This window comes from Triturus cristatus, chromosome 5_1, assembly GCF_964204655.1.
Source record: "Triturus cristatus chromosome 5_1, aTriCri1.1, whole genome shotgun sequence".
Classification (NCBI taxonomy): Eukaryota; Metazoa; Chordata; class Amphibia; order Caudata; family Salamandridae; genus Triturus; species Triturus cristatus.
In genome coordinates, this window is record NC_140587.1 from 535,841,748 (window position 1) to 535,861,132 (window position 19,385).

The 19,385-nt window shown below is 42.8% G+C and overlaps 1 long non-coding RNA gene across 1 annotated transcript in view; it reads left to right on the top strand.

The window, feature by feature from the left end:
- Window positions 1–18,502, top strand: part of LOC146831156 (uncharacterized) — a 63,310-nt gene extending 44,808 nt beyond the window's left edge. Inside the window, exons 3-4 of the long non-coding RNA XR_014961242.1 lie at window positions 7,300–7,453; window positions 17,735–18,502. This is a non-coding gene — a long non-coding RNA (uncharacterized LOC146831156). The remainder of the gene's footprint in view (window positions 1–7,299; window positions 7,454–17,734) is intronic.
- The last annotated feature ends 883 nt before the right edge of the window (window positions 18,503–19,385 follow it).

The following is a 19,385-nucleotide window of genomic DNA, read 5'->3' on the forward strand; positions in this document are numbered from 1 at the left end:
TCAAATGGTCATCAAAAGTGAGAGAATGACACTCACAACAAATGATTATGTTCACAAATGACTGCAATTATATTTTAATCACTTTTAGCATTGATAACAGGACATATGGCCATACCACATTATCTGAAGCAATGAGAACACTATGTAGTCAACTGAATAAGGACAATCCTAAGCACAACATTATTGTAACCAATTCATCACAAAGCAGCAATTCCTGATTTGCAATTGTTCTCAGTAAAAAGAAAAGAGAACTCTGCAGCTTGTCCAGCTAGTGAACAAATCAAACTACAGGGCACAAAAAAAAAGAATTAATATGAGCAAGGCGCGAAAACTCTACAAAAAACTTGTATGGAGTCCAAACAAAACTGAACGTAATCGCTTGTGAATCCTCTTGCATAAAGCATGCTCCTCTGGCAGCAAAAGTGCTTTCTGGTGATGGATTAACAAGTTGATGATGCCAATCAAACCCCCACCAGCTAACCACTAAAAACACATCACTGTGATAGAAATATGTAGCTTCCATGTACATAACAAATAATATCACAAAGGAAATCACACCACCAAACCCAATATTACCCAAGCGGGGTGCCATCAGCAACCAGTCTTCAACTAGCACACCAGCCAATCATTACACAAAATGTATGAGATGGGCATGGAAGGAGAACCTTAAAAAGGCAATTGAGAGAAAATGAAGTGACCGCACACTAGATCCATTGGGATGCCAGCACTTTTTAAAACAAATCCCAACTACTGGCTCAACTCATTAACCAGGGTCTTCAAAACCTGCCATTTCACTAGCTCAGTTCCTACGTCCTGGCAGAGCTCCAATATGTATCCCCATTTTTTTGTTGAAATCCAAATCTTCATAAAGCCTTAGAGATCAAAAGGGGAATTGAAAGGTCGGTGATGACCTCAAAAGAATTGAACAGCGGTAAAGACCTTGTGAATGTCAAACAAGTGAATGCACTATTTGCAAAATCCAATCTGAACACAAACACGACAAAAGACAACAGGAAAGGCCAAAGAGCATTAACAAACATAAACTCATGTTTCAGGTGTGGATCAATGAAACATGTGGCAAACTCCAAGGGATGCTCTGCTATTGGAAAAGCATGTTTAAGGTGCAAGAACGTGGTACATTTCACAAGGGTGTGTAGGAATGTCAAGAAAGTGGGGTTTATCAAAAGTTAAGAGATTCAAAAAAGTCAAAATGAGGGTGGAGAAAGTTGTGATAGTATGTTATGTTATGAAGATGTATACAGTGCACAGCTACTCACAAGAGTAAAGACAAGACAGCACCTACATATGAAAATTATACAGATTGTGTGAAAAGCCAAGTTTTCTTTTAAATATGGAAAGGTCCCGTGTTAGATCAGTTCCCTAGGGAGCTTGTTCCAGTTAAGCGGACCTAAATATGAGAATGATCTGCTGCCAGTTCTAAGCCGGCAAATATGTGGGAATTTGGCCAGATGTTGAGAAGAGGTGTGCAAGGTATGGGAAGGGATGTAATCATGGATCCTCTCTCTCAGTTAGCCAGCATCTGAGCCATGCAGGGCTTTATGCATTAAAACCATGGCCTTAAATGGTATCCTCTTTCTCATTGGGAGCCAGTGAAGAGCCTCCAAGTGAGCAGTTGTGTGTGATCTAAGGGGAAGATTGAGTACCAGCCGAGCAGCCGAATTCTGAACTACCTGAAGTCTTCAGAGAAGGTACGCTGGGAGGCCAAGAATAAGGGCATTACCATAGTCCAGTCTCAACATTATTAGCGATCAGATGACTGTTTTCCTAGCAGATTCTGACAAAAGGGGAAGAAATATTTTCAGCATCCGAAACATTTCAAAGCAGGAGCTTGTCAGAGCTTGAATCTGTGGTTGAAAGGAGAGGGCACTGTCAAATCTAATGCCAAGGTTCCTTACAGAACTCTGTTCGGGGCCCGGAAGCTAGTCCTCCTTCGGCCAACAGGATCGCTAAAGGTTAGGGGAAGATGCACTGAAGATCATGATCTTGGTCTTATCCGGGTTGCATTTTTGTTGGTTCTTAGCCAACCATTGAAACACCATAGAGAGGCAGTTTGTGATAGCCTCCCCCTCTAGCTCCTTTCCTTTTCCACAGGAGAAGAGAAGCTGGATGTCATCTGCATAGGAGATTAATTTTGCACCCAGACACTATGCCAGTGCCGCCAGTTGTGTAAGATAGACATTAAACAAGGTAGGGCTCAACGCTGAGCTCTGATTAACTCTAACCTTCAGTTTGTGAGTTTTGGATGAAAAAGGAGGCAGCCAGACTTCTTGGCTCCTGTTGTCCAAGAAAGAGGAAAGCCACTTCAGGGCAGTGTTCCTTATCCCTATTGCTGGAAGACGTTCAAGCAGCCTTTGATGAGGAAGGTTATCAAAGGCTGCATATAGATCTAGCATAATCAAGATTTTCTTGCCTTCCATATCCAGAGTGCCTCTAATATATTCAGCTACTTCCAAGAGCACTATTTCTGTGCTGAAGTGAGGCTGAACATTGATTGACTAGAATGTAAAAGATTGTTCTGCTCAAGGAATTGAGACAGTTGCCCATTAACCAATGTTTTCAATATTTTGTAAAACGCAGAAAGGAGCTTGCTGGATGTTTCAGATCAGCTGTGGATTTTTTTAGCAGAGATAGCACTTTTACCCTTTTCCGTTGTGCTGGAACCTTGCAAGACGATGGAGGGGTGTTCAATATTTTATTCATGATGGGATTGATGACCTGAGCTAGCTTGGTCAGCATAGCTGGAGAGCATGGGTCAAAAGGACAGCCCGACTTCAGGCTCTTAAAAGGTGACAAGGACACCTCCGGGAATATAGGGCAGAAACTGGCCAAAGTGGAGCTTCCTGTAATAAGGATAGGGGCTTCAGTTAAATCAGGAAGGATAGACTCAGATTGCATGTTTTTAAGAAGATCTGCCTGAATGATAGTGATCTTTTCATGAAAGAATAATTCCAACTCCTCGCCCCATTCGGCCAACGGTTGCCAGTTTCTAGAAATTCATCAGGTCTAAGAAAAGATTTCACAATCTTAATGACCTCCTCAGAGTTGTTACCAGCGTCATCGATCTTCCTTCCAAAGAAGACCTTTTTGGCACTATGCACTTCTGCGTGATAGTTATTTAATGCTAACTTATAGGTCGATTTAGCCTCTCAATTGAAGTTATGCCTCCATTTCTATTCGAGATGTTTACACTGTTTTTTTGCTCATTCTAAGGTCCTCATTAAACCAGTAAAGTGGCCTTGTCCATCAAAATGATCCATATGTGATAAGATGCCATCAAGTGTGGTGACCCAGTACATGATGTTGGTATAAGTAAAGTAAGGGTGGCGATTACAGTGGATTCTGGCTCACCATTACCATTATCATGGATAAATTGTTCTGGATAGATTGGAATGCAATCCAGTTGTCCCCTCCAGACATACATATGGTCGAGTTTTGGGGGCACACCATTGATTTGATGAGGTACCTTCTGGAAACTATCAGTTTCCAAGACAGAGCTATTTTCACAAAAGTGTATGTAGCTAGAAAGGGATACAATATCATGGTTGGAGGAATCAGGGAACTTTTGGCATGGTTTTGAGACTGGGTCTGAATGTCCCATTTCCTTAGTCGCTTCTGTCCCCTCATTGTCTCAGTGAATGATTTACCAGACGCACATAAGGCACTTTTTATAGACTAATTAGGGGTGGTCAAGGGATTCAAATACGAGATTGTTTTAAAGGAGAATACAATGTCTATGGTGCACAAGGTCGGAAACATCTCATTGAGCCTGAGAGGTCAGTTGAAGAAGTGCTTGAATCACCTGTGCTCGGAAAGGGTCATAGAACCAGTTGACACCTCTCAATGTGTCTCACCTATTGTTGTGGCAAAGAAAAAGGATGGAGAAATGAGATTAAAGGTTGACCTCAGATCTTGAAAGAGAAGCCTCCTGGTGGACTGTTTCCCTCTCCCCAAGATCCAGGAAATGTTGGCCTAGCTAGGGGGTGCCAGCGTGTTCTCCACAACAGATCTGAGGGCAGCCTATCACTAGTTGAGCTATGTAAGAGGTCCAAATAATTTACTGCATTCAATACCCCCTTTGGTGCATTTAGGTTTCTGTGTATGCCGTTTGGCCTGGCTTTAGCCACATCATTTTTCAGGAAATTGATGTCTTGGCTGTTTGGAGACAACAAACAGGTGTTGCCATCCCAGGGCAATATTCTGGTGTTCACTGACTGTGAGGAGGCTCACTTGACATTTTTAAGCAATGTGCTATGCACACAGTGGGTTCAAGGGTTCTTAGTGAAGATGGGAAAATGCCGCTTTATGGTACCAGAAGTAGAGTATCTGGGGCATGTGCTATCAGAGGCATGTATCAGACCTAAGATGTATTTGGTAAATGCCATCAGGGAAAGTCCCGAGCCTGTAGACAAAGAACAGATAAGATTGTTCTTAGGCATGTGTGAGTATTATTCCAGGTTTATTGAAAGTTTTGCACTACAGACTGAAAAACTCAAAAAATTGTTACGAAAGGGGAGAATGTTTTTATGGGATGCTGAAGAGCATGAAGTGTTCGAGGAGTTAAGGAAATTGATTGTCGAAGCTCCAGCACTTAAAGCCTTTAGGGATGATGTGACTTCAATGGTGACTGTGTATGCTAGTGGTGTAGGGTTGGGTGCAGCCCTTTCTCAGATTGATTGCAAGGACAATACAGTGACATTCGCTTTATGGTGTTTGTTCTCAGCAGGACAAAACTACTATACCATCGAGAGGGAAGTGCTCTCCTGTGTGTTGGTAACAAAGTATTTTGTGACTTATCTGTGGATAAATGCATTTTCACTTCTTACTGACTATAAACCATTGATATTTTTGTTGTCTGAGAAGAATCTGAATCGGGCTAGTCCTAGATTTGTAAGACTACTGGTGAGGATGAATTAATTTAATTTTGTCATCAGGCACATTCTCAAAGCAAGGAAAAGTAGAGAAGATGTTCTATCTAGATATCCAGTGAATGGTGATGAGAATGGGTTGAAAGAGGAAGAAGTTGAATGTTTCATTGGCAAGGTGGATGGAATTGTGGTTGTTGGTGTAATTATATAATTTCTGGAATGGAAAGATTGCTCTTTGAGTGATGTATGCCAAACAGCTTGGAGGAAGTGTATTACTGTTGGGTGGCCTCAAGAAAGGAATTTAAGTGACGAGTCCAAGTCTTACTTCAGGATCAGGGATGAATTGTCATGGGAAGGTGAGTTGGTGTTGTCGTTGGCTCACTAAGGCCATGTAGGCATGACCGGGACCAAAAGAGTGTACATAGTTACTACTGGTGGTCTGGGATGGACAATGAGATGGAGGTGATTGTGGGTAATTGCTAGGGGTGAAATCAGGCTAACAAATCCTTGCGAGTGTGTAAAACTCCACTGTACCTGGTAGAGTTCCCTAATGGCCAGTGGGAGAAGCTAGGCATCGATTTTGTGAACCAGCGATTACTCTGAGAGGCCAAACTTGAGTCAGACTTGGGGAGCTTGAAGAGGGACTTATACAAGTTAGACTTCGCTTGGTTGAGCCATCTTTTGAATTTACTAGGGAATGCTTTGAGGCCATATGTTAAAGATGGCAGGTATTTTGGGGTTTATTTATAAGCACCTTGTGCCACCGGTGCGTCACTTTTAATATGGGAATGAATGAGTGCAGTCCTTAGTGAACCTCGAGCAGGAGAAGGTGAGTCTTTGCAAAAGATTGACACTGAGTCTAATCATCTTCAGAGACGATTCCTGTGAAGAGCTGAGTTCAGTTGAAAGCAAGTTTGAAAGATTTCGGTGTAGGCGTTTACTAATCTTCAAGTTAGGTTTGGCACTCAGCTGAGAGTTAAGGGTGTTCCAGTGCCTTGGCCATTGAACCACCAGAAATCAGTCTCTGTGTTTTATCCTCTTGTAAGTTCCTTGGTGTACCTGATTGGCAGACGAAAAGTGAAGGTGGCTGATTGCAGTTAGGTGAGGGGTCAGTTCAGTTTATATTTAGTATAGGTGCATTTTTTGTGTGTTTATCCAGCGATAAGGGAAGCGTGTATCTCTTGCATGAAAAGGTGGTTTCAGTGCAGCTCGCTGTTTAGAATTCAAATTGATGATTATGTAGGAGGTAGTTTAGCTCTATGTTCTCTTCCAGTTGTCTCGTCCCTTCCATTTCCATGATTAGCCTGAGGAAAGGGAGGTTAGAGACAGGCCAATAGATGGATGTCACTTTTGGGTGATCTGTAGGTTTTTTTTAGGATTTGGGTGATTATGGCATATTTCAGAAGGCTAGGCAGGGTTCCAGCAAGAAGGGAGGCAATGCTCATGCATGTAACCAGTGGCGGCTCTCCCACTGGGGTGTGCGGGCATTGCCCCACTTCTTTTTCGCAGTGCGAGAGGGCAGAAACAGTAACGGTAGAAACTACCATTAATGTTTCTGTTTCTCGCACTGCGAGAAAGCAGAAGTGCCTCTATGCCTGGTTGGGGGCGGGCGGGTGGGTGGTCCTGCTTGAGGGCAGGGGGGAGTGGCTTACCCACTGTTGTGGGTACTGACTGTTTGGTCGGCCCCATCGTGATTGCAGCGTTGTGATTGGCTTAGGGGAGCAGGAGGTGGGAGGTTGCCTAAAAGGGCGTCAGGACTCCAGAGCAAGCAGGAGTGGAGGCGGCGACACGTGATGCGGTCTCAGAAGAAGCAGGTAAGTTTTTAAGATAGATTACCATTGGTGATCGTCCCACTTCCTAGGTCCCCCCCACGCGTGACCCCACCCGCCCGTTAACCCACCCACCCGTTTTGCCGGCCGGGATTGCACCACTGTTAATCTGCCTTGTGGAGAACTGAAAATTATTTTTGTTCAGTGTTACAGAGAACCTCCTACTTATAGCTAATTAAGACTATAATGAATGCGAATACCTCCTCCTCAAACGCATCCATCTGCATGTGATAGCAGATAACTTTCTTGTCAGACTATTTCAAAGGAAAAAAGTCCCCACATGTGTGTCACTACGGTGATGACAATTAGGGCAACTATGATGAAAGAACTGGTAGGGCACTTTTCACTACTTTGACTGTGCACAGACAGGCCTCAACAGAAAGATAATTGTTTACCCTTCATTTTCAAAATTCAAATTAGGAACGCACAGTCCTATCTGACATCTTTAAGTATGTAGATGAGCGCATGTTTATGCTCAGTGGTTTTATTGTCCCTTTGTTACCCTTGTTTCACTGGGCTGGCTTTTCTTGAGCTCTTACAGTGCCTTACTTCACACTTGAGACTTGTACACTGTTTTACTGCAGGCCTCATGACGCATAAAAGAAAACACTACGCAGGCGCGTGGAATAACACCGGAACTACGAGAAGAAACGGAGGTGTCCTCGAGCACGGGAGTCTTCCTTGGCTGTTTCCTGGTGTAGTAACAGGGAATGTACGAAAGCAGTGGAAATCGTGAAGGTTAGTCAAGAATGCGAATGTTTTTCACTCCCCATCTCGTGCAAAGAGCCAGTGGTGGGTCAGTTCAAGACTTAGTTATTTGTGTTTAATCTAGCTACCTCATTACTCTTGGCATTCACCCTTCTTTAGACAGACATGTATCGGAGCTGGTTGCGTGCTTAAGAATCACACCGCAGGCTGCGTACATAAGAATCTAATTGTTTGTGTTATTAGACACCATTTTTCATCTGCTGTTGTGTTGTACAAACTGTGAAGAGTTCATTTTTTTGAAATAAGGGCTGCATTCTGCCAAGTGTTACCGAACCAGAAACGGCCTTTGTATCAAATTGTCTATAATTGTTTAAGCAGTTCTTAGAATTATTAATTATTAGCTTCTTTCGAGTTGTAGATGTATTCAACTTTGATCTGTGAAATATAAAACGTGTCTTTGTAACTGCCCCGCAATGACGTCGGGAATGACACCAATTCATCAGGAAAACTTTTCATTTATTGGCTAGTATTTTGTTTTCTCACACCGAGGCTCATCTAAAAGCTGAGTGAATGGGAACTAGCAGGCCTCGTTTTTTTTAAAATCATATACTTAAATATTTTCCTCTGTTCGATATGGCTCTGTCTTTGAATTTGTGCCATGCTTGTCTATGCACGCTGGAAGCCATTGAAAGTGGACTCTACCGGCATGACTTGGAGTGTCCTCGTACTTCAAGGCACACGCCTCGTGTGTTCGCTCACAAGGTACACGCAGAAGGCAGACATATATTGCCAGTGACAGTTAACGGTGTCTCCAAACTGCAGCAACGAGAGAGAGGGTGGGAGAGGGTTAAAGAGAGAGAGGGTGGAAAATAGAGGAGGGAGATAGATAGAGGGGCTAAGAGAGAGGGAGGATAAAATGGGGGAGAAGGGGGAGAGAGAAGGAGAGGTGTGAGCAAGACTGCGAGGTGAGGCTGAGAGAAAGATGTTCGAGCTATTGCGAGAGAGGGAGAGAGAAGAGGCTGACAGAGTACGAGAACGATAAAGATAGAGAGTGGGTGCAGAAAACGAGAGGCAGGCGCGAGAAAATGGAAGGAAAAAGGCGAGACAGTGTAAGAGGGGGAACGGTAGAAAACGAGCAAGCGAGGGAGAACGCGAGAGAGAAACAGGGCGAGAACGAGGGAGAAGTTTTAACTGCAGAGTTCTGGGCTAGTAGTAGTGTCCGCCATTGTTGTGATGTAGTGCGTGGGATCTGTCTCTCTGTAGCGTGTGGTAGTAGCGGAAGGCCTTATCTTAATGTAGGGTGGGTGTGGTCTGTCCGTGTTTTGGTGCAGGACGTCAGTGGTAATGACAAATATGAGGCAGGAGTCCGAATAGTGGGATTGCACTCTCAAATTTGCTTGGAAATGCACCATTTGCCCACTATTTTTTTCAAAATCTTCTCGGTGGGAAAACCCCCCATCCCCCGTAGGTGGTTCAGGCTAGCTTGCTGTGCTCACTCGCCGCAGTAAAGTATGACAATTGTTTTAGGCCATATCACTTTCAAATGTCACCAGCCGCCACTGCATGTAACTGCAGGAAAGGGGCCACAAATATGTTTGAGACATTCTTGTAACTTTACATTCAAATAACTCCACACATTATTCACAGTGTGGCTGGGATGTTTTAGAATTGCCTTGTACAGCATCAGGGTGATGAGATTTCCTGACTGAAGGCGCGGGAATGCGTCAGGATGTGCTTGTGAACCAATAAGAAGAAAGCACTTTAGTTTTTAGGAAGATGACACCTCTCATGAGCACAATACTATTGCTAACACTACTGACTAATACAAATAATAATAATACTATTAGAAGAAGGAAGCACACGCAATTAGCGAGATGCAATTTTAATAGCACAATTAGGTTGGACAAATCTGGCAATCACTGCTGCTTCGGATTTGCATCTCTGTGTGCCCTATAATTAATCGCATTGCTTTATTATTGCAGTGTTTGTCAACGGCGGATGTTCCTTCATCTCCTTGGATTATCCAGGGAGATCTACTCCCTACGAATATGAGACTAATGTTCCCAAAATATCTTTACACAGTGTTCAGGCTCCTTTACTATTACATTAAGGAGAGTTCATGAGTCAAGGCCCAGCTCTCCAACTACTATCATTAGATGAGTACTAATAATGCGTTTTCGATTTAAATTCATTAGTTTACAATATCCGACGAGCCATCTATAAATCACGGCAGAGCGGAGAGAAAACCACACTATTTATATTTATGAAATATTTTTAACTGAGTTTTACTGCGCCTTTTTCATAATATATTCATTTGTGTTGCCTTTATTATAAAACATGCTGTAATTTCAAGAGCATAACATCGCAAAAAATCCCCCATTCCCAAGAAATATGAGAAAGCAGAGTTTATTAAGGGCATATGAAATATATGTCTAGAACTGTAATGTATCACAGCAAGATTTTTTTATTTCCTTACATTGCTCTTTGGGATATAAATATGACAGAGGCATGATAAGCCAGCAATTCAAAACGGACTGGTGAGACATTACCTGTCTGGAGGAGAGCCAGCTATGTGTTCATTCCTGGAGCGTCGCGCTCCAGCGCCTCTCACAGGTACATTCACTCATAACGCCAGCAAAGTATTGCGCAAATACTCCACAACGCCGCATGCAACAGTCCATAGACAGTCAGACACAATTTAGAGGATCCCGATTAGACATAGCTTGCAACACACTGAGTGAGGAATTTATGTTAAATGTTGTTATCTTACAATTTTTGTAGAGTGCCACAAGTAGTACAGAAGGCGTCCTGGCGCTAAGAGAAAGACCATTATGAAAATGTGACCTTGTCATCGTTCATCATACCTACACACATCTTCCACTGTTACACCACTGAGTATTTTAAAGATCTGTGCAAAAGTTCCTTGTCTTTTTTTTCTTATACTCCAAAGGCACCACGGACACTGAGTCTGATTCTCAACTCCGCCAGGGCACCTAAATTGAGCTTAGGTGCGCACATGGTCACATTTATAAAGTGTAAATTCATCTTCGAAATGCAGATGTGTCTGGATGTATACCTTATTGAACATAGAAAAAAGGCCTTCTCAACAGGACAGAGGAGAGAGTATCCATGACACAGGAATACAGAAACCCCACTGGCCCGACATGCAATGGGAGTACGTGGTGGTTTGGCCCCACGTGTTCAGGTGATGAAGTAGACGTAGCCAAGATGGTATTATGTAGTTTATTGAGTCCATAAGTAGATGTTACAGCAAGCCCCACCAGGAGCAGCCTCATAGCTGCTCAGCCCATCTTGCAACTGACAACACTCACACACCAGGCACCAAAGCATTCCACTCATGTCACTCACGCCAACATTCTACATGGAACACTCACACTGGCTGAGCAGCTAGAGATAAGGTGAAAGGGACATAACAGCATAACATGAGAATGCTACAGAGTAAAGGTGTGAAAATTCTGCAGAAAATCCTGATGGCTGGTGGCTTTCAGGCAGGCTTATTTTCGTAATTCAGACTACTAGGTGCCCGATTACAAGTGGTCGGGTAATGAGGCATGGTAATATTGCGCAGGTTATTACCAATAATGTACAGATGGTATTACCGTACTTTTATCGGGCTACTCTGAGTTTTTACATCTGGAATGGGGAATCACATGGCAAACATGATACTATAGCACCACTTTCCATGTGCTTTCCTGCCTAAATTCCAGCCAGTGTACCTGACATATTTCCAAATGCTTTTTACAGATAAATATGTGCCCGTAAGCATATGGGTACTTATTGGGTGGAAGAAAACTGTTTTGGCTGAAACAGGATTAGGAAACACTTTTAATCAGGCACCTCACGTTGTGAAAAATGCAAAAAGTGATCATGGCTACAGGGAGAGTAGCTGATTTCAGCTATATTAAAGTCTGATGGACTTTAATTCCGGTATTCGAAGATGCTGTTGTGAAGTTTCAGAAAATATTATTTGAGGTACCTTGAGAAACATAATATCAAACGTTTCATTATTGCGTGAATTGCTTAATGTATTTTTTTAACTCTTTACCTCATATTGCTCGTTGTGGGATTAGAGGCCTGAAACCAGGTGTAAAAGAAAGTTCTTTGCCTGGTCAAATCCTTTGCAGCAAAAAAGCTCCTGACTTCGCTCAGGTACAAACTCAGGCCAGGATTTATCAAAATTTGACGCAGAGCAACGCAGCAGAACAACTTGTTGTACTCCATCAAATGTAGAGGGAGAATTGTGCCAAATCAATCAAGATACAGCAAATCACTGTTCTTGCATTGTGCTGGTGCACTTGTGGCTGCCTAGCACCAGCCGCGGCCCGTGGAGGGAGTTCCGTGGGGCAGTAAGGCGGGGCGGGGGAGGGGCAGGGTGGAGGGTTCTAGAAACCGGAATATGGATAATTACAGGTAAGTAAACAATTAAATAAATGAAACGAATTTCGTAGCGCACGCTGCATCGCAAAATGCAAAGTGTGAAAGGGGGGCATATTTATAAGGACATGAAAAACCATGCAGGGTGGCTTTGCGTGGCCTTGTAAATATGGATCAGCATTGTGCGCCACCGGAGCATCAAAAAAAGTGACACTCTAGTGGCGCAGGGACCTTTTAAATATGCCCCTTAGTAGGTAGTTTGGTGACATCCTAGCTCTGGGTGTGTTAAGAGAATGTGTGCTCATCTTAATGTGGTTTCAGTTTACTGATCAAACTTCCCAAAGCTGAAGAAGTTTGAAAGTAAGACAGAGTTCTTCTCTCTCATGCAAACTTCCGTTCTTCAGTTGAGTGTAAAACATAATGAAGCGGACCTGGATCCTGCAGCATGGATGTTGACAATTTGCAGAATCCTACACTGAGGAGAGGAAGTAGGCCACAATATAACAGCACAGTGACAGAGCGGCACTGCCACTTGGCCACTTTGTCCATGTAGCCCTCCTATGGGGAGATAATATCTAGCTCAGTAGGGGTTTAGGTTGTTGTCGCCTGGTGCAAATAAGAAAGCCAGCATGAACAAGCTGAGGCAGGCCAGTGTTCTGGGATCCTGTACCCGCAAACAGTCAATTCTTTCATTATGTAGCCTCAGATATTTTCTGTCATAATTTAGCCGTCTCCTATAGTTACAACTATGAGATCACAATTTCAGTCTCCCATACTCGTTAAATTGTGTTCGGAGGTGATAACCCATTTTCTCATTCATTACTACTCGCTCACACAAGAGTGCCGTGGAAATGATGCATATATTGGAAGATGTCAATGCTAAGGGAAAACTCACACAACAGTGGCAGACATCTTGAGGTTAAAAGGACAAGTTCTAATAGTTCCAATAAAGGCACACTTAAGTTAGCAAGAGAAATAGCACAATCACTGGCTACCTCATTTGAGAAAAGGCTATTGGTGTGGAATGCCCGACAACACCCCTGCACTTGTGGCGAGGAAATGACTACTTTAGATAATGTGCAAGCAGATCTATGAATGCACTTGAGCTAGCTAAGGAGCTGTGTTTCTCAAAAGAAAATTGAATGTTGACTATACATATTACATAGGGAATATATAATAAATAGATACAAGGTTCTCCCTAAAAAATCATCTCATAAGTGTTTGCAGGGTGTTATTGTTGTGTGCTTCATATGACACTCTCCTTTTTTCTTTTCCCATAGCAGCTCATATTTGGGATTGAAGGACTGTATCTTATTGTCTGCACACTTTCAACAACGCATTTTAATCTGGAACCGAGAAAGGATGGCATATGATAGTGCACACCAAGAGCACAATGCAGAATAACTCTGCAGCAGGGTGACTGGGAAGGACCTGCCTGGTTAAGTACTGACTGGTCTTGTCTCTTGTCTTATTTAGAGTAAGTAAATAAACATGTATGCAGAATTTACGCAGGAACCTGCAAGGACATTATGGGTATCCTGACAATTTCCAATAGATTTGAAGTACCCATACAAACACTTCTGAGACTTTCATAAGATTTAGAGGGTCACTGTAAATTATGGCGTGGTTGGAACATGGGGCCATATTATCAAGGAACGGCGATAACATTATAGCCGCTTTAGCGGCAGGAAACTGCCGCTAAAGCGGCAATAATTGGCTTGATAATATGCCCTTGTGAATTCCCATAGAAGCCCAGGTTCACACCAGAACCTGGGCTTCTATGGGAATTCACAAGGGCATATTATCAAGACCATTATCGCCGCTTTAGCGGCAGTTTCCTGCCGCTAAAGCGGCAATAATGTTATCGCCGTTCCTTGATAAAATGGCCCAGGGTCTATATAAAACTCCCAAGTGAATGCATCCTCTTTGCCAGTGACCTGTTCCTGGGGACTAGTGTGACTCCCATAGCAAGCATTCAAAAATAGATTTTGCCTTCCATGAGGATGCCGTTTGGGATACTTTATGACTTGAGTTAGAATACAAGTGTAAGTATCCACCTAATACTGAAGGGGCAAACAATTCCGGTCTTCAAAGAGCAACATATCTTTAGTTTAAAAGGACTCCTCCCACTCATTAAACCACTGATCCAGCAATTTCTTCATTCTCCCTTGGTATTGTACACAATTTAAAATTTCTCTCTCTCTCAACACATGTCCCCTGATTCAATATAGAACACATCACCTCTTCCCAGTTAGGTTCTTTCTATGGACACACCAATACATTACTCAGTCAGTGCAGAGTCCCGTGTTTACTTTTACAAATGAATAGATTTTGTGATGAGAAAACTTAATAAAACTTTCCTTAAGTGTTTATTCATACACATTGCCTTAGTCATGATTAGTTCCATTAAGTTCTGTCAAGGGGACACAATTTTTGTTGGGGTCTTAAAAATTCTATCACCCATAGCAATTTCAAAGTGGAAAAACTACTGCAACCACAGCAAAAACCATTGGATGAATGTGCAGCATGATTTGGTAATGTCAACAGAACAGTTCTAATTCATTATTCTTTCTTTCGTTTTGTCAAAATCCAGTCAGTGATTTTTTGGAAAAGACTAAAACACTAAGGCTTAATTATTAAAGTCAAATTGTTTGTAGTAATAATGACATTTGGGCTACCACTTCGAATTTGCCAAGTCTGTCTCTCCCAAAAAAAATGCTTGGACATGGGAACACTGCTTCCCTTGGTCTACCGCAGACTGAGAAAGCTAGTAGCCTGGCTAAAGCTGAAAACCTTTATAATGGCTGCCATTACAGACCTGCATCCTGGTCAGAAGCGTCAGAGCACAAATAATAAAGAAGGTAAGAATCCTCTGGTTTCAGGGAGACCTTGAGGGCAAAGCGCGGAGATTCCAGAAAGTAGATACTACTGCACATCAAAATAAACAAAACATTATTGTCACAAATCTCATGAGTCTGCTTATGTATTGTGTTTGTGAATTTAGAGGATCTGCACATTTGGCTCCAGGGCAGCAAATTCTGGGTGTGACAAATTGGGTTGTTGGTTGACTTGGGTGGGTCTCCTGGTCAAGCAACAGCCACAATCCCGCGCAGGGTGAACCACAAAAAGCCACCAAATTAACTTGTGCTAAACCCTGGCTAGCTTGGCACAAAGAGCAGTCAGGCTTAACTTAGAGGCACTGTGTAAAATATTTATGCAGCAGCACACACATAGTAATAAAGGTAAAGCACAAGCAAAATAACAAACTAGAAAATAGAGTCCATTTTAATAAATTAATCGACACCAAAACAACAAAAATCCAATCAGTAGGACCAGTGCTATGAACTTCGTAAGTTTTTAGTGAAAACTAATGACTAAAAGATCAAAGCACCAACCATAGACATCTAGTCGCACAAGACCGGTTCAAAGGCAAAAAATATGGCTGACCGTGATGGAGTGCAGTTTGTATGCAAGAAGCAGATTGGGCCTGGTCAGTTCTTTCCTTCGGACTAAGGGCCTGATTACGAGTCCAACTGCCTAACCGATGCATCTTCTATGACACCGCTGTGCCAGTGATCTACCACCCTCCGTATTATGAGTTGTGCTGTTTGAAATGCCGACCGCGACCACAGCGGTCTTCATGCTGGGACCGTGGCAGTCTGCAGTGTTGGCGGTGCATCCACCAACGCTGTCCAGTTTGCGGTCTACACGCTGAGCATATTATCTCCCAGTGGTGGTTAACAAACAACGATTACCCAATGGTGGTTGACCGCCGTGGTACCCACGAAAAAAAACAGTGACAATTGGATGGATTTAAAAACTACACAGTTGATGTGCTTTGGCAAGTGGTCACACCTGCAAATCACGTTATAAAACACACCCCATCCCTGGCCAACATCTTTTGCCTCCAAACTGCAGCACAGCAAGACAGACAGCCCTTTCCTCAGCTACCCATTTTCAACTTCCCATTTAGCACTGTTCACCACCTGTAATTTTTGTTGTGCACCTTTTTATCTCTATCACTTGTTTGCTTTTCATTCATATACTCATACATTTTATTTTTTTACCATGTCTGTCAAAAGAAATATGCTTCCCTGAACAAGATTTGACAGTCATGGTGGATGAAATGATTAGAGTAGAGCCCCAACTTTTTGGTTCCAAAGTTCAGCATACTCCTCTCAGTAGAAAAACGACAATGTGGGGCAGGAGAGTCAACAGAGTGAATGCTGTTGGTACCGCCCTGTGCACACACGCCGACATCAGGAGGAGATGGATTGACCTCAGGTTGAGGGTGCATATCAGGTACAACAACCACCACCTGAAGGCTCAGGGAATGACAGTGGCCCTCCCAGTGCACCATGACAATTCTTTACCTGGGGGGAGAAGGTCTTGGCCCTCCTGCATTCTGAGGGCTTGACATCAATAGAAATGGGAGTAGACTCTAATAAGTTACACTTCAATAACTGGCACAACATAACAATGGGCTGTTTGCTCTCAACTCTGCTTTTGCTATTGTTATCTCTATATACTTTCCTAACATGCAACACTCAAAGTATCAGATAAATTGGTTTGTCTGTGTCAATGTGTATTGTTGCACATAAGACCATATATATCAAACTCCAGGATATGGCACTTGTTGCAATGCTGTCTGTAAGTGGATATCCAGAAAAATGTCATTTGGGCCCCAAGATATGTGACAATATTTTAAAGTATGGCCCATCCTAAATACATGTTACCAGCAAGTATGGTAAAACAACCATTTGTCAAGTGTTGGTAAGTTGAGATTGAAGTGACTGCAACTAGCATGAGGCCTTGTGAGTAGAACTCTAACCAAGTTGCTAGACTCATTGTGGACGTTCTCACTTGTCTGCAATAGCACTGGTGATCTTCACTAGTCATGTAGCATATCATTTCACCAGTGTTGCTAAAGTGAGACTGAAGTGACTACAACTACCATGAGTCAGTCTCACTGCAACTCTAACTAAGATGCTAGATGCCTTTTGTCCCTTCTCACATTTCTGCCATGTTACTACGGATTTTCATATATCATGCAGCTTACCATATTCCAAGTGGTGCTAAAGTGAAATTGAAGTGACTACAACTACAATGAGGCCCTGTGACTGGAACTCTAACCAAGATGCTAAACTCCTTTTGCCCCTTCTCACTTGCCTGCCATGTTACTACTGATCTTCACACATCATGCAGCTTACCATACGTCAAGTGTTACTAAAGTGAGATTGGAGTGACTACAACTACCATGAGGCCCTGTGACTTCATCTCTAACCAAAAAGCTAGACTCCTTTTGCCCCTTTTCATATATCTGCCATTTCACTACTGATCTTCACTAGCCATGGACTGTACAATGTACAGACAATGCTCCACTCAGATATACGTCTGAATACTTTGCTTGATGGTGCCCTGGATTCATCAACTAAAACTATTGATGGAATGGGTGACACCATACCAATGGTCTACCCCTAATATATGTGAGCCATTAAGAAAACTCAGCTAATGAGCAGCAGCAGGTGACCCCTTGGCTCTGCACTTCTCACATGAAGAACAATGCAAAATATACAACCAAACTGGGTGTTTGCCTGTATTAGACACAACTACGCCATGGAATCAACAAATACAGGTTATGACTACACTGTGTTTGTAGCAGAGTTTTGAAGATGTCATATCGATCCCCAAAGCCAACATGCCGCATAGCTGCACATCTAATGAGCTGATAAAATCTACTTCATCTATGGAATGTCTACAACTGTCTAGTAACCAACTTCAAATTCCCGCAAACAGATGCCAATACCAATCTCTATCTATTTTGTTCCATTCTAGGTCCCTATACACTTTGACACAAACAAAGTGGATGTAGATACCTCACCTTCACCATTAACAAGGTTCTCTATTTGTCAACAGGTCAATCTGCCACTGCACCTGCACAGAGGGTAGAAACCGAACAAAGTACCACTACACCCCAGGACGGAGCCCTCAGTGATGACAATGCTCATGAAGAGGTGGACATGGATGACGGTCCAGGCCCATCTGGTCATCCTGGGTAGACGCCAACAGTGCGTCTCACTGTGCCCACAACAACACCTTCCACCACAACTGCAACAACACAGCCAAACACTGTCCCCCAAACTGTGCACATAGCACAGTCAGTTTCATCCTGAGCCCCCCTGTCCTGGATTCTGAGCCAGCTATCACCACTCCCATCACGGAGGAACAGGACCCAACCTCTGCAGTGCTTTTCCACTTGCATCTGCCTCTTCCTGTGGTGAAAGGACACCAAGGTCATCAACATCTCCTGCAGCCACATAAAGAGAGGCCCTGTCAGAGGACGACATGCCTGCATGCACCTCTGTCCCAGCCTCTCTGGGCCCCCCCTCTGGCAAAAGAAGGGACTTCTTCCCAAAAATCCAAAAGCTCAAGGTGGCAAGACACCCAACACTGCCAGGAAGAAACCTTGCCCCTAATCTCCTCCTGTGTGTGCTACACATTAACTTTTTGGACTATATCTGTCCAGTTTTCGATATCTGATGGGAGGGGGATGTTGAACTTTGCACTCCTGACCATTTGCACTCTACTGCAATGGTTTCATCCACCATGACTGAAGACTTCACTTTTTGTTTGCACTGTGTAATTGTAAGTTATTTTCTTGATCTTATCCTTGTTCACTTCATTAAAAATACACATCACCAAATCATTGTCTCCTGTTGTAATTCTCACATATTACAATGTGAATATATTACCATGTGAACTTTACAATGTCAAAACTAGGGACTTCTATAAACATGGATATGTTGTATGTAAGTAATGTTCAACTCAGGATCACTACCATATCACAAAAACACATACATACAAGTGTCTGGTCTGAGAACATCTTTATTTCATTGCTCAAATCATAGCCTGACATTTCAGAAACATAGCAAATAAGACACGATTCAGTTATAATGTATCAGTGATCACAAATGTATCTGCAAACTTTCATTTCACAATATGGAAGGAGGGGATACATCTGACAAGCTCCAAACCAATAGATAACAATCAGGTCTACATCATCTGCTGGAGTCATATTGCCTACCTCACAAAAGAAATTTGACATCAAATGAACAGATGCATGTCAGTACAACATTTTCTCACCAAAGGGTCATTCCAATCCAGTGTTGCTAGCATCTGGTGGAAAGCCACAAGCAAATGTCAGTGATGTGCCACAAGCACTTTGAACTACAATGAGGAGACACATCAACAGCTACATCCAGTTCATACACTATGAGGAATTAGCTAATGTGAAGGCAGCATAGCATGAATTGGGTACAACATAACATTGTGTTGGAGCACATGATGGCACGCATATTTCATTAGGAACAACATATCACAACAAACAAGTCCAATGGAAGGCAGGTAACTTCTATCCTATCACTGTGCAAGCTGTCTTGGTACCGACTTCATACACCCAAAGGCTGTTACAGACGCTCCCAGGATCAATCAATGTCCACGTCATACCTCTAAAACAGCATCATATACCTGCTAATTACACAACTCTGAAATATCCAAGGTAATGGTG